At 30.6% G+C, this 19,036-nt stretch overlaps 1 pseudogene; it reads right to left on the bottom strand.

Annotated features, from left to right (window-relative positions):
* Positions 1–454: 454 nt before the first annotated feature.
* Positions 455–19,036, bottom strand: part of LOC149578601 (uncharacterized) — a 109,894-nt pseudogene continuing 91,312 nt past the window's right edge.

The raw sequence follows: 19,036 nt of genomic DNA, 5'->3' as shown, positions 1-19,036 counted from the left end.
ACAATGTGCAAGTCCTAATGAGCTACATAAAGGAGAAAATGAGTAGTTCTCTTATAGATCATTTTTTCCATTTTGGATAGTACATGTTGATTTGAATTACAAATACCATGTTAGGTTGCTTGCAATAAATACCTATTTCTAGATTTGTAGGATTGAGTAGGTTTCCAAAAGTTGCAAACTTGTAAATATACATGTTTACCTCTTAATTGCCCTTGAAGTTTCAATTATACCAGGGAATTGTTTGTAAATTTAATCATTTTGTGTGATATACCTACATTTATGCTTATGACTTGTTATTAGCCTCTTGAGCCATGCATCTAGTCATATACTATTATGATAATATCATTGGATATTGTCACACATAATGACAACATATATATATATATATATATTGCAAGAAAGGGTAATGGGATGGGCTCATTATTACAACAGAGACATGGATTCTAAGACTTTATTATAAGTATAAAGTGGGGTTGGCAATGAGATATCCCTCAAGTAGTTTGAACAAGCCTATGTTGTTGGCCTTGAACTCCTCAAGTTTGGCTTCATCAAGGGGAACACTAGGGAGACTTTCATAATTCACTATAAATCTCACAATGGATCCACCCCCTTCTTTGGGGCTGAATTTCAAATCATGGTTTGTTGAAGCTAATTTTGTCCCCAACATTCCTCCTTCTACATGGTTCTAACTGAAAACCAAGTTCTCCTCATCAACTTGGTCCACCCTCTCTTTCACATAGTTTAAGTCTGTGTTGGGTGTAATAAAAAATTCACATTACATTAGCCATAATATATCTAGGCTGCTATGTTTTTGTTATAAAAGGATCCAAATATTGATAAGTATGATATATTTTCTAAAGAAAGTAAATTGTGATATTTCTATCAAGATTCAACAGTGTGGTTTCTTTAATCAAATTCATTGACTCATGTTTCATGAGCAGTGGTTCATATGAATCCATCTTTCATGAGAATAAATATAACACTTAGCACACGTTGATTCAAATCTTTTCAAAACCAAATTTTATCTTTATTAGTAAATAGTCTCTACAAGTTATTATGAGGTCATCTAGCAATATTTAAAGTTCTTTTCTTCTCTCCCTACTTTTCAAGATAAGGTACCAAAGGGTAGAAGATAAGCAATATATGTTTTATAGACTTATTGCTCATAGAATCTAATCCAATCTCATACAATCAGTATTTTTGTATAAAGAAAACATGTGGGCAATTTATGTTCTGCCCTCTAGTACATTTTCTTGCACACTATCTAGAGAAGAAAGGATCTTTAAATATTTATTAATAACATCACAACAATGTCTAGAGGTGTTATTTGTAAAAGATAAAAAATGGGTTTTAGAGAGGTTTGGGTCTTTGCACAATCTATTTCACAAATAACAATAATAATCATTGTAGAATATGGTTCAAATCTTCACACAATCTATCTAAAACTAATATAATAGATTTTCATAATTTAGAGTCTTATATATTATAATTTTGGATGATATCAATGTTTCAAATCATACTCGATGATCCATGATCCATCTTAGGTTCTCTCATCCTGATGATGGGTCATTGAGCATGATTTGAAACATTTTTTATTTAAAAAGTGCACACAATCTCATCCATAAGCATAATATATAATCTAAAACAAAAAAAATGATAATCATTATAGATTGCGAAAATCTGTTAACATTAAACAAAGACTTAATGGTTCCCACACCTCCATCTCCTTGAAGAATTGTGATAGCTACTATGATCCCTGGGGCTTTCTTTGGAAACAAGTTGTGGGATTCCTTCTTAGTTGCATTCCATAGCCTTTTTGACTCCACTAAAACTTGAATTTTCCAGAGTAAAGCTTCCTATCCCATTGTTTCTACAACTTTTCTTTCCCTTGGGGATTCTATGCTTGTTTGGTGTAGATTGTGGTGTGGTTTCCACTTATAGAGTTAACAATAAAGATCAAATACTTCTCTTTCCTATGAATGATGATTTCTAAGTCAAGGTACTTCTCTTTCCTATGAAAGGTTATTCAAAAGATTCCTATGTGTATTTTCTTATTTATTTGATCACCGACTTAGTTTTACACATCTTAAGTTTGAAGAGACTTAAACCTAATACTTCTCACATGAGAAGCTCACAACTTATTGTTGTGTTGTAGGCTCTTGCCTACCCTTATTTAACTTATTAATATTTATTTTCTTCTTCCCCTTCTTGTTCTTTTCTTCTCCTACTACCATTATTTTCATCCCCACTAGCAACATGTAAACCTCCCATGCATGGAACTTTCTTAGCAATCTCAAGACCCCCACATATATCTGAATCATTGATCAACATCCCCTCAATTCATTATCAATTTTTTTTTTCCAAAATAGGGCTCTCATCAAACTTTTGACATTATTTTGTTGACATTTTTTGTCAATGACATAGCACTGTCATCAAAATCTCCTAGAGTTTCATCACAGTTTCATCATTGTTTCAACATATTTTTGATGAGGCCTATTGTCGATGGCATGGAAACCTCATCAAAATCTACTAGTAATCATCAAAGTTTTGACTTCTATTGGTAATGGTATGACATCACCTCCTGATAGAGATTGGGCTCATTTTTTATGATGTCATTCCTTGATAAATAGACAACCCTATCTTGAGTCAAAATTTTGATGAAATTATAACAACAAAATGTTTCAACCATTTATGGTAAAAAATTGACCATTCCTCATAGGTCCAAATTTACTAGTGCTTACCCTAGGCTTTGAATATTTCTTACTAATAGTAGATAAAAGGGGGGTTTTCCACATAGATAATTTGTGGGAGAATTTTCCACATAGATAATTTGTGGGAGAAATCAAAACTAACATTATCAAGAAGTAGATCAGCAAAGTGGGACCTAGTTTGACAAGATCTATCTATTTGAGCAGGAGCCATTTTGACTACCAAGACATGATTTGGAAAATTCTTAAAATCCTCCATCCTAGGTGAAGAAGGTTCCAAATTAAATTTTTCATTATCCTCAAGTAGGTCATGGGGCATTCTATCTACATCAAAGAAATGGGAGGAATTGGTACACTACACTCTTCTGTTAAGATTTGGGCATGTTTCAAAGATAGGGAATGTCCTTGGGAAACTAATGTGGCTTCTAAGCTAGATAAAAAAGAAATAGGTTGATCATTAAAAATTATCTCATTGATGAAAATATCCATCTGAGTGGGATGAATCACATCTTCTTTATTGGTAGTTAGATATGTAATTGCAAACATAGGGGATATCGATGGCATAAAAGATACTAATCTAGACTTGTATGCTTATCTCAATGAGTATTCCATTCAGAGAGAAGATGGGTCAAAAACAACATAAAATTATTAATAAAATCAGAGGAAAAAATACCCTAAATTAGGAAAATTCACAAGAGAAAGAGAATTCCATGGAAGTAAACATTGAAGAGGAGTGTATTAGGACTAGAATAGTCTCCACATGATTGATCATTTTGTATATTAAAATGAGCCTTAGGAAAATAAAAAATAACTGGATTTACAACTAAGAAGTGATATTAAGTCACCTATCATTTTAGCTTGAGGTACACAAGTGTCATTATAGGTGGAAGGAATAGATTGTTCCCTAAAAGTGCACTTCAAGGGGTCAGAGTTATGGTCACTACAAACTATCAGATTAGAACAACTAGGATCTTGACATTGATCAGTAAAATGTCCCAAAAAAACTACCTTCTTAATCATAGTCTGTATGTCTTAAATAATATTTTGTTGATTCCAGTGTCCATATTTAGATGACATAATTAAGGAAAAAGGTAATGGCTTATCCATATTTAGAAAGGCTCAAAACCTTGTAGAAAGAGATGGCTCATCAGAAGGCACTAAGTCATGTTGAATGAATACCAATTTTATTTTTTATTAATTCAATAATTTGTAGATTTCTATATTCAATAGGTAAAGAAGGAAGCTCAATCCAAAATGGCATAAAGTCATAGGCTATATGAATAGGTTTAAAGTTTGGAGACCACGCCCTAGCATATATTTCCAACCCTCTACAAAACCAACTCTTAATTTGAAGAATATTATCTTGTGAAAACTTAGATTCAAATATAGCAATAAAAATAGACACTCATGATCAATTTAGAATAAATTAGTAACACCATACCAATATCACTTCCCCCAAGTAAGAAGTTTTGTAGATGGGAGGAAGGACCAAATCATACTAATGATTGATGAGTCGAGCATGTAAGAGACCTGTAGTTCAAGAATTTCATCTTCAATCTCAAGATGCAAGAATTACCATTTTTGGATGTAGTCTATTTGGGACCAGTTGTTTTTACTGATGTTCTAGAACCCAATTTTCCCCTCTAGACCTAGGTATTCTAACTTCCCATATATTTTTGACCACTAGTTGAAATATTATTGGGGTAAGACAAAAATATCGGGCTGGTAATGGAGACATTATTTGGCCATGACATATAAGAAGGGAGTTGGTGATTGAAATGTCTAATCTCCTCACCACTCATATAAAAATTAGGTGTAGGTTGGAGAGGCCCATGAAAAATGTCAAAAATGGTTTGGATTTGGGTTTTGTAATTCCTAATACCATGTTTTTTCTTCTCTATACCATGCCCATTATGGCCAGAGCCATATGATCTACTCAAATCCCTTACACATGTTTTCCCACCATAATGATGAAAATAGGCATCCTTTCGATCTTCATTATTAGAATGAGATCCAATATTCCAATAAAAATCTAGATAAAACCCTTGCATATTTTAGCCATTCAGAAGAATATGAATCTGCTTTGAAAAAATTCCATACACATCGAGAGCCTTAGTCCTTCATCCTTGCTCATGCTCAATAGAAAACTCCACCAATTCCCCTTTCACCAGATATCTAAATTGATCAGAATGAATCAATGTATGGTGAATAAATAGATCTTCTCTACCATCATTGAGTGTAATGAATCCATAACCATTCTGTAAATCAAACCACTTGACATTTCTAGTCCTTTTCCCACTCTGCTCCATGTTTTCCTATTAGTTGCACATATGAATCCTCTCCTCTTACTCTAATTTGAATGTTTGAAATATAATTTTATCAATATGTCAATATGCTACTTCTAAAGCTAATCCATCAACATATGGATCCATTTTCTTCATGACAAATTCACTACCTCTAGTAGATAAGGCAAGATTTTTTTGGATATAATTCACATCCCTACTTTGTGTCTCAAATATAATACATGTGCTACCGAAAATTCGTAAATATTCTTTGTATCTTGAATTGGGCTATAATTTCCTTCGATCTTGGGTGTGAGTGATGATAGTAGGAATGATCAGATCACTGAATCAAGCTCAATCATTGTTGTAGAGCTAGTGCTTTATTTCTATTTCTTGTATTTTTTATATAATATTATTTTAATATTCATAGTATATATTGTGAACTACCATGTTCTTTTGTGATCATCCTCATATTCATAGAGGAATCAAGAGGATTATTAGGCATGAGATTTTCTTTCCTTCTGGCAAAATACTAATATATCCATCCCACTTTTTTTGGTTTTTCTGTCTAATGCTATGGATTTATTGCAGTCCCCATTCCACTTGGAGCTAATAGTTGCCAAGTTTATTAGAACTATTTATTTGCAAGGGGGAAAGCTTACTAAAGCTTGCCAGAAATATGATCTTTGGAGTGATGCTACCCTCATTGGGAGTTTGTTTCATCATCATGCACTCTTGAGTAATCATAGTGCTTATGTGGTTTATGAGAGCATCAAAAAAGCTCTAATGAGGTAGTCTTTTTGTCTTGTTAAGGCTACATTACAGCAATATGGTGGTTGCTTACCCAAAAATTATGTCAACAATGTGCATCAAATTGTCTTTTCTTTATTAGACCTTTTAGAGCATGAATCTTCTTAGGCCCCTACTTCACCTATGATTAATCCTTCCTCTACCACTCTTGATCTTACTCTTAAGATTGGTAATTTTGTTCCTATGGCTAGGGATATGGAGGAATAATTTTACTTGGCCTTGTGGTTTTTCAGTTTTTTTTTTTGCACTCTTTATGTGAGAAGGTCTCTACATGGAGTTATTTCAACACTCTAGACAGCAGTTGGATTGGTTGATTGGCTTGGCTTTGTAGCAGTCTCTTGTCAACATTTGGTGGCAATTTGTATAGATTATATTTGTAAATACTTGTACATTCTAGCTAAATGTTTCTTCTTCTCCTCTTCTTTTTATATATAGTATAATTTGGAAGTCTCATTCCTGGAACATTATAACTAGGTTTGTGTAACTTCCATCTTCTTTCCTCCTTTCTTTTCTTTTTTCCTTCTTCTTAATGGGGTAATGAATGAAATTTTTCTTCCTAATTCTTTTCTCTTGGAGCTCCATATTTTAGAATCAGTATAAAATGTAAAAAAATATTAAATTTTATATATAAATATATTAAATGGCTATGTCACTATTTTTCAAAAAAAAAAATTCATAGTATATTATTAATAATTTTTATATTATTATAATTTTAAGAAAAATATATTAAATATAATCAAATCGTAGTGCTATCAAATTTTTTTAGGGATGATAAATATGCCAACTTAACCCACCCCTCCAAAATTGTGATGAAGCATTCAACACTAGCCCCTTTGGTTGCAAGCATAGGAATGGAGAATGAGGATGCAATAGTGTGAATAGGAATGGCTATTCCAATAACAACTATTTTTTGGAATGGGTATAAGCTCATTTTAGAGGTAAAATGGGAATATGTATTCCTATTCCGTATTCCATTTGACAAACGAAATAGAGAATAACAAATGTATTCCAAAATTTCTATTCCTATTCTAGGAATCAAATGGTTATCATTATTTATATTTGTCTATCTCTATTTCTTTTAAAGAACCATTTGGGAATATCTTGCTAATTTCACCATTTCACTCTCATACCTTAAGAGAACCATAAAACATTGGTGAAATAAGGATAACAATATGTATTATGCCACCCTACAGATAACATAACCTGCTAACCCACTGTAACAAAGTTCATCTTATGATGAAGATGTCTCAAGTCAATTATCTGCAATGGGATAAATGGTTGAGAAAATAGGCAAAAAATATTTTTGACTTTGTTAAGATATTTATAATATCATAGATAACCAAACTAAGACATCTTCATCATAGGATATAACTCTATCATGCTAACACATCATGTTATCTTCTTACATAGGCCAACACATAATATTTCCCTAATTTCCTAGGGGCAAAAAGGAATCCTTATGAAATGACAATTTTTTTAGCATTTCAAACTTCCTTCTTTTGTCTTATCAAATTTAAGCACAAAATGGTGAAATATGTTGCCATTTTGCAAAGATTCCTTTTTGACCTTCCTAAACTATAAAATTAGGAAAATGTGATGTATTGTACCCCCCCCCCCCTCCCCTCCCCCCAAGGAAGATAATGTGATGCGTTGGCCCTATTAAAGTTATCTCAATTTCTTTGAAACTAATAGATACCCCACTCATGTTATGTTGTTGTAGAATTGTTAAACATATGTAAGATGTATACTCTTTTGATTGGTAAGATGTACTTTGAACATTATTTAGAAGTGTAACATCAAAAATTTAACCGTGAATTTATTAAAGACACTAACCATATGCTTAGCAGGAAATAATCATCATTATGGGCTTAAATTTTATCAAGGTCAACATGTCATGAGCTATCTAAGAAAGTGATAAATGGGAATTTAATGCAATTTTCCATCATTTTTCACTAATTTGAGACATCTTCACTATAGAGATTAAGTATTTCTAGGTCAACATGATGTGTTATCCAAGTATTATGGATAAGATGTCATATTATCCAAGAAATTGAGGCTAATGTGTCATGTTATTTGAGCAAGTGATAAATAAGAATGGGAGTCGTCTATATTTCAAAACAAAAAATAGTTTTAAAACTTTTTGTTTCAAACAAAATCTTTTTCGAATTAATATGATATATTTCAAAATATGACTTCAAAATGGATCCATTTTTCTATGGTTTCTAATTTAAAAACTAGAAGGACAATTAGGGACTTAAGTGTGATATTAGGAAAAGATGACATGTTAGTCCACTGTGGAAGTTAATGTGAAATGTTGGCCTTGACAAAGTTTTGATAAAATCATGTCATTTTCTTCAAAATTGGTAGAAAACCTACTGAGAGTAACTAGCAAGAGAGAAAGGGTGACAATGGAGATAACGGCAAGTGAATCAAAGAAAATAAAAAATTGTAAACACTTAAATTTAGCACTTACTTTGGTGAGTTGAAAGGAGGAAACACAAATTGGAAAAAAATTATCCGTTCCTCAAACATGCCTTTTACCCTTGCAAAAATGTAAAATTGGGAAAACACAATGTGTTGGCCCATCCAAGAAGATAATATGACGTGTTTGTCACATTGTGTAGTTCAATCTAATATTATGAATTAGAGAGGAGGAAAATAGATAGGGAGATAGATATAGGGGTAAGGAGGGAGGGGTGTTAGGATTGTTAGGGAACATTTTATTACAGGATTAACTATACAATTATAGTTAGTATTGGGATTAAGAAAGTAAACCTAATTTAATGTACATGTTAGGACTCATTGGTTTAGTGATCAATTAGGGTTGGGGTCAGCATTAAATGTGTTTTCTATTGGGATTAGGGTTATAATTTGATTATTATTTTAAAAAATTAGGGTTAGTAGTCAATTTTTTATAGTGTACAAAGTTTAATCTTCATTTAGATTTAGGGTTACAACTTTTTTTAAAGGTTTTAATAGAATTTAGTGTATTATTAGGATTCATTTTTCTTTAAGATTCAATTACTCTTTTTTCTTAACAATTTTTCTAATTATCATGGCCCTATGTGTGTTCCAATAAAATTGAATTCTATAACTCATTATGACTCTCGAATAGACCCAAAATGTTCCATCTTGTTTCACCATATTTAACATTGTACCATTATACCTTATATATATATATATATATATAAGGTATAATGGTACAATGTTAAATATGGTGAAACAAGATGGAACATTTTGGGTCTATTCGAGAGTCATAATGAGTTATAGAATTCAATTTTCTTGGAACACACATAGGGCCTATATATATATATATATATATATATATATATATATATATATCAATTTAGACCATCCACTTCATAAAATCCCAACACCTTAATACAACATAACTAGCACATTTAGCCACTTAAGTTCTATGTGTGTGTGTGTGTAAAAGATAGAGAGAGAGAGAGAGAGAGAGAGAGAGAGAGAGAGAGAGAGAGAGAGAGAGAGAGAGAGAGAGAGAGAGAGAGATTCTAGAAAAAAATATTTGGCTATTTAAAAAAACATATGTTGTTACCATTATTTAAAACATGCAATGTTACTATTATTTAAAACATGCATTATTACCATTATTTGAAAACATGCATTGTTAACCTTAACTACCAACACACATTAACATTAGTTTCCAAAATGCATTGTTACCATGGTAAACTGATTACATGAATACCTTGAGTGTGAACATATTTTGAAACCAATGATAGATGAAAATTAATATATCTATCATATAGATTATAATGTAATCATAGTTGACTTGATCCATCTAACTATTTATCATATGGTATTAGGCACCTTGCTAGCAAGGAATTTGTTTTAGATGCTATACTAATTTAGTCTAAAAAACTCAAGGGTGCATATTAGTGTTTGCATATTGGTTTGAATTATTTTTTTCCTACTAGTGAAAAGGAACCTATTACATATGTTGGCATATTGTAGATGACAAAACTCACACATTTGATTACCATAAATCTTGGTTGTAAAAGTTTTATATTCTTTTGTATATCTAATTCAATTTAGTCTTACTTATATTCCTTACTATTTTTTATATGATTTTATGTTCAATTTGATTGTTTACCATTTTTACCTATCCTTCCTACCCTTGCTCTACATAGGCATTCACATAAGATAGGGATGTGTTCCTAATTTTTATGTATGCATTTGTATAAGGTTTGTTAAATATTTCAAATAAAGTAAGGAAATATTTCTAATTTTTAAGTATAACTTGTGTATTAAGTATTATTTTTTTCCTAAATCATATTATTATGAGGTTACTAAATTTTAGTTTTTAATTTTCTTCAAATATAGGTATTAATAAAATGTTCAATATTATATAAATAATTGATTTTTTTAATAGTTATAATTTAAAGATAGTTTTTAATTATTAGACATGTAAATTTTCTTAGCTCTTTTTTTAACAATTTTATGTAAATTTTAACTTTAAATATTTGAAAATCTAACTTGTAATTATTTTGAATATTGTCTTAGAATTAATTTTTGATACTTTTATTTAGAGTCATTCAACTTTATCAATAATTCATATTATCTTTCATTATTCTAAATTAAATTTTGAGTTCAACCTACCCAACAAATCAAATCCTATAATAATATTATCTTTCTAAATTGTTTATTTTATTTTATTTTTCTTAAAACTATTAACTTTCACTATTTGATATAAAATATAAGATATAAATATAAATTTTATGATTAAAAAAACTTATACAAATCTCAAATGTTTTCCTTTCAAAATTTATTTTCTCAAAAATTTCATCTTGAAAATCCTTTTTTTATGATACAAAAAAAATATGCCTTTTACAAAAGCATTAATCGAGTTATTTTAAATTTCGTTACTTGTGTATTTTATATCCCTAAAAATAGGATTATTGGAAATGTAAAATATAAAATTAAAAAAATATTTTAAAAATAAATAAATATATTGAATTAAATTAAATGTTAAATATAATATTTTATACTAGGTTTGTAATTTCTCCTCATCATATTTTATTCATGTTTAATTTCTCCTCATCATATGAATAAGCTTTGCAATGGATAGAGAAGAATATCTAGAATCTCTCATTTGTATTATTTTTTATTTTATGCATAATTTCAAATTTTAAAATAAATAGTGCTACAAACTTTCCCAAAGCAATTAGGCATTAGCTTACAAATCAAAATAAAAAGAACCCATTACAATTATTTTTCTATTGCATGTTTTTTTTTAAAACTCCACAACTCCCTTCCATAGAACAAACTTTTACTCATGTATCATTCTTTATGCAGTGTCCAACTACTTTGTTCAACGATGCATATCAAAATGGTCTAGTAATGAATTCTCATATCTGGAAAAAAGAATAAGGTCATGTAAAGGAATGACCACTGAGTAAAAATAATGTATGCTTGGATGACATATACACACCCCACATTTGCAAATGCAGTTATGGTTAGTATGGTATATTACATTGTTAATAAATACACACTTAAAATGTTTAACTTTTTAATTTTATCTCTGCCACCTTATTTAAATACCTATCAAATGTAATAGTATACACATCATAAATAAAAGAATATTATATCAATTTTCATAACAACTAGTATTAGAGTGATCTTTGGTTTTCTTCTACATTTGCCAATATGCCTTAAGTATCTAAAGTTGTATATATTTATGTGCCTATGAAATATTTTATGAGAAAAAAATAGTTGTCCCTTGTTGAAAATCTAATGGAAAATTAAGTTGTTGAGGGGGGCGGGGGAGGGGATTTGAATCAGGATCTTCAAAACTTTCACCACTTCAAACTTAAGTTGTATGTAAACTTAAACTTAACTCAACACACATCTCAACCTTAAACTTAATAATGCATCATAATAACATGTAATCTAACATCTACTTGCATTAACAAAATACATAACACAAGATTTGGTAACACATAAACCCTCCAAGGTGAAGGTAGAAATGTGGTGGTTCTTACACACACAAAATCTTCACTACTGCAGTAACAAAGTGCCTATTAGGGCTATAGTTTGATCACTTCTAATGATCTACCCTAAGAGGGGTATGCTTTGTTAAAATATTACAAGGTTGTTAAGTCTACCTTGACTAAAGAATTTAAACTTTACAGTTAAGTGAGTACTCTGTTAAGAGATATACAATAGGCCTATTAGGACAGCTCTATTAAGAGATTCACTTGATACACTTATCAGGGATAACTTTAAGAAACCCCTCTTTAGAAAAAATTATAAAATTTTGGCGAATGGAACATAAGTTCAAGGGAGAAAAAACAATTTCTATTGGTGAAGTTTTATTTTTAACTAGAAATTTTTTAAATTTTATTGGCGATTGTTTTTCAATCATATGAAAATTCTATAAAATCTTGGCGAATGTTTCATTATTGGTGAAAATCATGGAAAAAATTACACATACCTAGAAATAATGATTTTGTCATTATTATCATATGGAGCCTAATTAATTACCAAACCTTAAGATTAAATTTAGCCCACTTTTATCATTACAGTTTTCCTGCAAATAATTGAATGGTTTACAATGTACAATACTTTGATCCTTCGATTCGCACTAAGATTTTGATAACCTATCTTCTCTATACAAACTTTAATCACCTCTTTGTGACTGATCTACAATATCTCCTCACTGCTATACTCAATTTCCTTACTTCGCAATTTGTTGATTCTCCTTTAGCTTCACATACACACATACCTTTCTCATAACAATTGTTTCTAACTTGAAACCCTTCTTTTATAGCCATCTAATGAAACTTCTAGATCACAATCAACAATCCACATTCATCCTTTTTTCGCTTGACCTTTCCATTTTTCTAATTGGTTCATCACACTACATAGGGATTAATGATATGTAATCACAAGCATAATTACTTCCATGGTTAGCTCCTCAAACTTGGAAATATGATTCATGCTTAGCAAAATGGTTTGCATAAGATTTTGTGTCATTCCAAAATAATATACTCAAGTTTTATAACTTTCCACTTTATATACCTTCTTGACGCTCAACTATGTTTGGTTCTTCATGTTGTCGCTCACCAAGAACAATGCTCAGTTTACACTGATTTAATCCTCTAAACTACTTGGATCATATAGCGCTCGGCTTATATTATGTATTTACCTCTAGATAACTCAGAAACAACTAAAATGCTCAGCAATTTTTGATGTTCTCAAAAAATATGTATGCCTTGCCACATATTGAACTTGCATACACTTCTACATTATGTAGCTCAATCTTACTAGTGGCTCGATTGGAGTGTTGACAGACCAAATTTTCCTAGCAAATGACCAAGTGTTTTGTACTAATAGAAAATGCTAAAATTACCTTTAGGGTCAACAATCTCCCCCTTTGGCATTAGTGAAAAAACACTTATCATGATTAAAATCTGACATTACAAAAACTTCAAGAATGTTACTCCCCCTTAGGATGTACTCTATACCTATAGCTCAATCATCATATCATTGTAACTTGTATTTTGCAAAATCTTTTCCAAAAAAAAAAATTTGTTCAACTTTGTCTCCTTATTACTCCATTTCTCCCTTTATACTCATACTTGACATATAATCATGTATTTCCCCCTTATTTTTTTCACTTATGTCAAGTAGTGACATTCAATTGCGGCCCAGGAAGTATACTAAATTCTTTCAAAAATGGGTAGTGCAATATCATAATAGTAGCCATAGTCTTGTCCCGATTATTCTTGAGTGTCTCAAGAACTTCTCTTTCAATCTCTAATCTAGTTGCAAGATTCAACATGTTATCTACTATAGACAGTTGTTGAATTTGCATAATATCCTTTACAACCTATAAATGTCTTTGCATTACTTCCAAATGAGGTAATAATAGTTCTTGTATAGAAGTAACCTCATTTCTAGTGTTGCACTCTTCATGTAACAATAACTATTTACCCTATAGAATCTTTGATAAATACACTGAACTAGAACAAGGATCCAAGTTTAGATATGATCCGCAATTTTGTAAGTTTACATCAATTTTGTCCATTTTTTCCCTTATTGACTTTGTAAATCCTGGAAAATTGCATATTTTGGAGAAAAAAGTATTGGAAGTAGTAACCAATTGCTCCAAATTAGTAATTAAAGTGGATAGATCAACCTTCTTAATTGTAATCTCAGTTGCAACCTTGTCCAATACTCAATTCTCAAATTTTCTTTCTCACCACTACATAAATTTCTCTTGAGTGTCAATATTAGGGTCATTCAGCTTCTCCACTATCTTGATCAATTATTCAATTATGGAGGCCTTCTCATCCAAATCATCAACAACACTAGTATCAATAAATATATCTTTGATCTCATATAATACTTTGCTTTGTTGATTATCTCTTCTCACCTCTTCTTTCTTGGTCTTCCTATCCAACAAGTCACTAAGTATTCTCATTTTCTCAATACTTAATTTGGATGTGTCCTAGTTTGGAATCACAATCTCCTCATCAAGAGTAACAGATCTACTCTTTATGGCTTGTAGTGACTACTTCACCTTCTTCTTCAATCTATTTCCTTTAGAGTTTGGTGTGTTGGAGCTCAACACATTTTGATGTTCTTGTGTAAATACTTCTAGACTCGGCCTTTGTGTCTCTTATCTAGTCTCCTTAGCCTTCTTAGGCTCTTCATCTTTCTTTCTATCCTTAGGCTTTTTCTCTTGTTGAGCTAGTTCAATAGTCTTCTCCTTGTTATCCTTAGTTTTGAGTTCACTAGTTGAACTCTGATGTTTTGCCTCATTTTCTACCTCCTACAGAGGTCTTGAGGCATGTGGTCTCTCACCAATAGAAAACTAATCTGATTTTTCATTTTGACTCTTTTCTTCCTTCTAACCATCATTAAGATTTCCCTGTGTGGCATCATCTATTTGTCCTAACTCTTGTACATTCTCAACTTCATTAGCTGATAGAATTTGTTGCCTAGCTTCACTAGTATTTACATCTCCTTGACCATCAACTAGACTAACTAAAATAATAGGAACAATAGGAATTACATGTGTTGAGTCTACCTATTGTGAGATTACCTATGCATCAATCTTAGGATAGTCCTTTACTTGTTCAAGCACACAAAACTCTATCCAGTCAACTAGACTAATAGAATTTATGAGTAATGACCCTCAAAAATTGACTTAATCTTAGCATTAGTAATGGTGTAAATATTCATTAATTCCTTTCTTATTCCATACTACCAACATTTTTCCTCAATTACATCCTTTCTCTAGAAGCAAATTGACTTAACCTTGTCTATGACAAGTATCCAGTGACTCGGTGAACAATTTGTCTTGGGATATCAATGGATCCACCTTCCAACCATATCTTCATGTCATAAATTCATGTCAAAAAAATCTTAATCTATTCAATTTTGAAAGCCCTAAGAAAATTTAGGGCATATATTAACCCTTTCTTGGCTAGGTGTTTGTTTTCTTCCTTTAAATTTCCATCAATGCACAACTTCTCATAAGCACTCCTCAACGCAAAATATCCTACCTCACTAGTTTTACACATGTAACAAGATCTTAGATCATGAATCTAGATGACTCTTTATGTGATCAAGGATAGGGCACAAGATGTATCCCCCTATGTTGCAATCTCTAGATAATCTTTGAACTTAGGTGGATTAATAACTTCATTTCTTACAAGCTCAACTCTAATAACCTTTGATTCAATCTTATTTTCTACTATAGATGAACTATATTCCATTATGTCACTTAGGGACTAATTTTTTTCTTTACTCAACCACATTCAAGTCTCACAAATCTTTTCACAAAGCCAATGACACACAATAAATCTTCACAAATTTGCTCAAAATTTGCTTGGGCTCTATATGCTCTTGAAAACTCAAATGCAAAGTGAGCAAAATTATTGAAAAAAATTACTAAATAGGGCAAAAAAATTGATTTTAGGGCCTCATTAATGCTTCGCACATAAAGTGGGTGCAATATAGGATGTCTCAACCAATACTGCAAAACTCGCAATAACACTTCAAAACTCCTTCAACTTGGTCTATACTGACAATTTGGCTTAGTGATTTAACATTTTTCAAACTTCAATACTAACACTTTGCCATCTCTAACTCTTCAATTTGGCATCCAAATATTCACTTGGTTAACACTACAAATATGTCCTTATGCATCTAATATTGTGTTGATTTGGACTTTTATGCTTTCAATTTTAGGAACTGGTGTATGCTTTATTAATTTGAAATACAGTTCCATATACACCTCTTTATTTTAGTTTGAGGTGTTAGAATCACTTGATCCATTGGATTGGGTGATCACACCATCATTTGCATTGTTGCCTCCATCATATTTCTTCTTCTAGGTTTGATTCATTTGGCTTCTTGCTTCTTCAGCTTCAACTTTTCCATTTGCTTTGTTTTCTTCATCATTGGGTGTTGATGCTTGGTTCCTACATTCTCTACTTAAGTGACCAATCTTTTGATAGTGAAAGCATGCTAGACCAAAGTTCTTTCGAATTCTAGATCTTCCTCTGAGATGTATTCTTGCATAATTTCTTTCAATATGTCCATACTTTCCACATAACTAACACGTGACCCAAGTATTGTAATTAAAGAATTTACCCTTAAATTTTAGCTTAGGATTGGAATTGCCAATTTTTCTCCTGCAAATATTAGATCTATATGATTTGGTTTTCTACAATGATATCATGTACACTTCTTGCTCTTTGGTTTTGCATTTCTTTGTTCTCCATGTTTTGATGAATTTCCTTTCTCGATAGATGATATGAACTTGGTATAGCCTAATTCAATAGTATCATGAGGTATTCTTTGTGCTCTTAATTGTTCATCAAGTTGTCTCATGGCCTCTCCAAATCTGTTCATTCTTTCAATGATTTCTTTTTCAGTTCTTAGTTCATTTTTTAGTTTATTTTTCTTTGATCTCAGGTCTTCTATCTCTTCTACCTTCCTAGAAATTTCATGGTTGGAACTTAATAATTGATTGACCATGTCAAATTGATTTTGTTTCAATCTTTGTACTTTATTGATCCTCTCATCAAGTCTTGTAGCCATTTGTATCTTGTCTTCATCATCCATTTCCTTATCTTCTTCAGCCTGTTTCTTTTGTTCAGTGATTTCACATAGCCTTATTGAGTGTATTTCATGTTCTCTCTTCAATTCTCTTACTTCTTCATCTAGGATGGTATTCTTCTACAATAGATTGGCTATTATTACACTAGTTTCACTAGACTTTCCTTTATCACACATGTCTTTAATTATTTCTTCTTGATATTGTGTGTCATTTTGTTGGATTTTAATCTCCTTCCTTCTTTTCAAGGATTTCTTTAGTTCCTCCTTTGCAACCTTAACGTGTTCTAATGCAATCTATAAATCAAGCTTATGATTCTCAATCACCTTTCCTAGTTTGTAGGCTTCCATCTCTAAGATATTTGAATCTCAAGTGGTTAAACTTATTTCTTAGAGGTCGCATCTCTAATACCAATTGTTGAAAATCTAATGGGAAAGTAAGATGTTGAGAGGGGGGATGAATTAGGATCTTCAAAACTTTTACCAATTCAAACTTAAACCATGTTTAAACTTAATTCACCACACATCTCAACCTTAACCTTAATCATGTTTCATAATAACATATAATATTAGATCTACCATCTACTTGCATGAATGAAACACATAAACAAGTAATCAACATAGAACACAAGATTTGGTAATGTAGAAACCCTCCAAGGTGAAGGTAAAACTACGATGGGTATGGCACCCACAAAATCTTCACTATTGCAATAACATAGTGCCCATTAGGGCTACAATTTGATCACTTCTAATGTTCTACCTTGTGAGGGGTCTTCTTTGTTAAAAGCTTACAAAGCTATTAAGTCTACCTTAACTAAAATATTTAAACTTAACAATTTAGTCAGTACTTTGTTAAGAGATTTATAATGGACTTGTTAGGACCACTCTATTAAGAGATTCACCTAATACAATTGTTAGAATTTAACAATACCATGTTCCTTCATTTTGCACTAAGATGATGATAGCATATCTTCTCTATCCAAATTGTGATCACCTCTCTGTGACTTATCTACAATATCTCCTTAGTACAATCCTTGGTCACCTTACTTCACAATTTATTGATTATCCTTCAGTTTTGCATACACACATACCTTCAACTCACAACAATTATTTCTAACTTGAAACCTATAATGCCCTGCTCAAGAACCCAAAAAATAACATTGGTTCTCAAAACCCAAGTTCTCATAAATGCTCAATAGCATAAAGCTCACAAAACATAAATCTCAATTCAAATAATAAAGTTCATCATGACATCCAGTCAAATAATCATAAAAGAAATCTCAAAAATTTGCCTCTACTTCACATCCTAACTTGGCCAACTAAACAACCCACAAAGAAAAACCATCATGAAAATAAACATCATAAGACTATAAACAGAATATTAGAAAATACATAGTTTTCAACCACATGATTTAATTCCACCAATTTCTCTTGTTTAGTTTGGGTCATAAGGATGTGTTTAGAAATAAAGTAAGAATATATATATATATATATGTTAATATAAATTTTTATGCTAATATACTTATTTAAAATAATAATTATTTAAATATCCAATCTTTTGTACATATAAAATATCATACAATATTATCATGTTATTAATTTAAATAATCTTAAATCATAAATGATTTAATTAATAAAATAAATGTATATTATTATATTTAAATATTGATTGTAATTTTAATTTCTAAAATATTAATATGACTTTTATTTAAGTCTAATATTAATATTTACTTTTCTTTCAATTAATAATGCAACTAGAGATAAAATTATAAATCTAATTTAATTATTTATAATTTCTCTCATAAAGTCAAATAGTTATTAACTAAATGATTACAAAGTGAACTCTACCACAACTTCTCTTAAAATATAATAAAATTATAAATATTTATTTATTAACTTCCCTCTTGCATTAATAAATATTAAATTATTTATATGCAACTAAGAGTTTAATTAGATTTAAAGAATCACTAATATTACTAACATTCACTTTAACTAAATGAATAATATTTATTTAATATTTTATATATATATATATATAATTTTATTTTAAATAAATAAATCTGAAAATTAAATTATATAAAATAAAAATACACATGCAATTTGTATTTTCACATGTCTTTGACCTCTCAAATCAAACAACCA

The sequence above is a fragment of the Cupressus sempervirens genome, chromosome 1 (genome assembly GCF_028749045.1).
Source record: "Cupressus sempervirens isolate cs-2001-9-10 chromosome 1, ASM2874904v1, whole genome shotgun sequence".
NCBI lineage: Eukaryota > Viridiplantae > Streptophyta > Pinopsida > Cupressales > Cupressaceae > Cupressus > Cupressus sempervirens.
The sequence above is the reverse complement of the archived record's forward strand: the minus strand, read 5'-3'. Positions and strand labels throughout refer to the sequence as shown.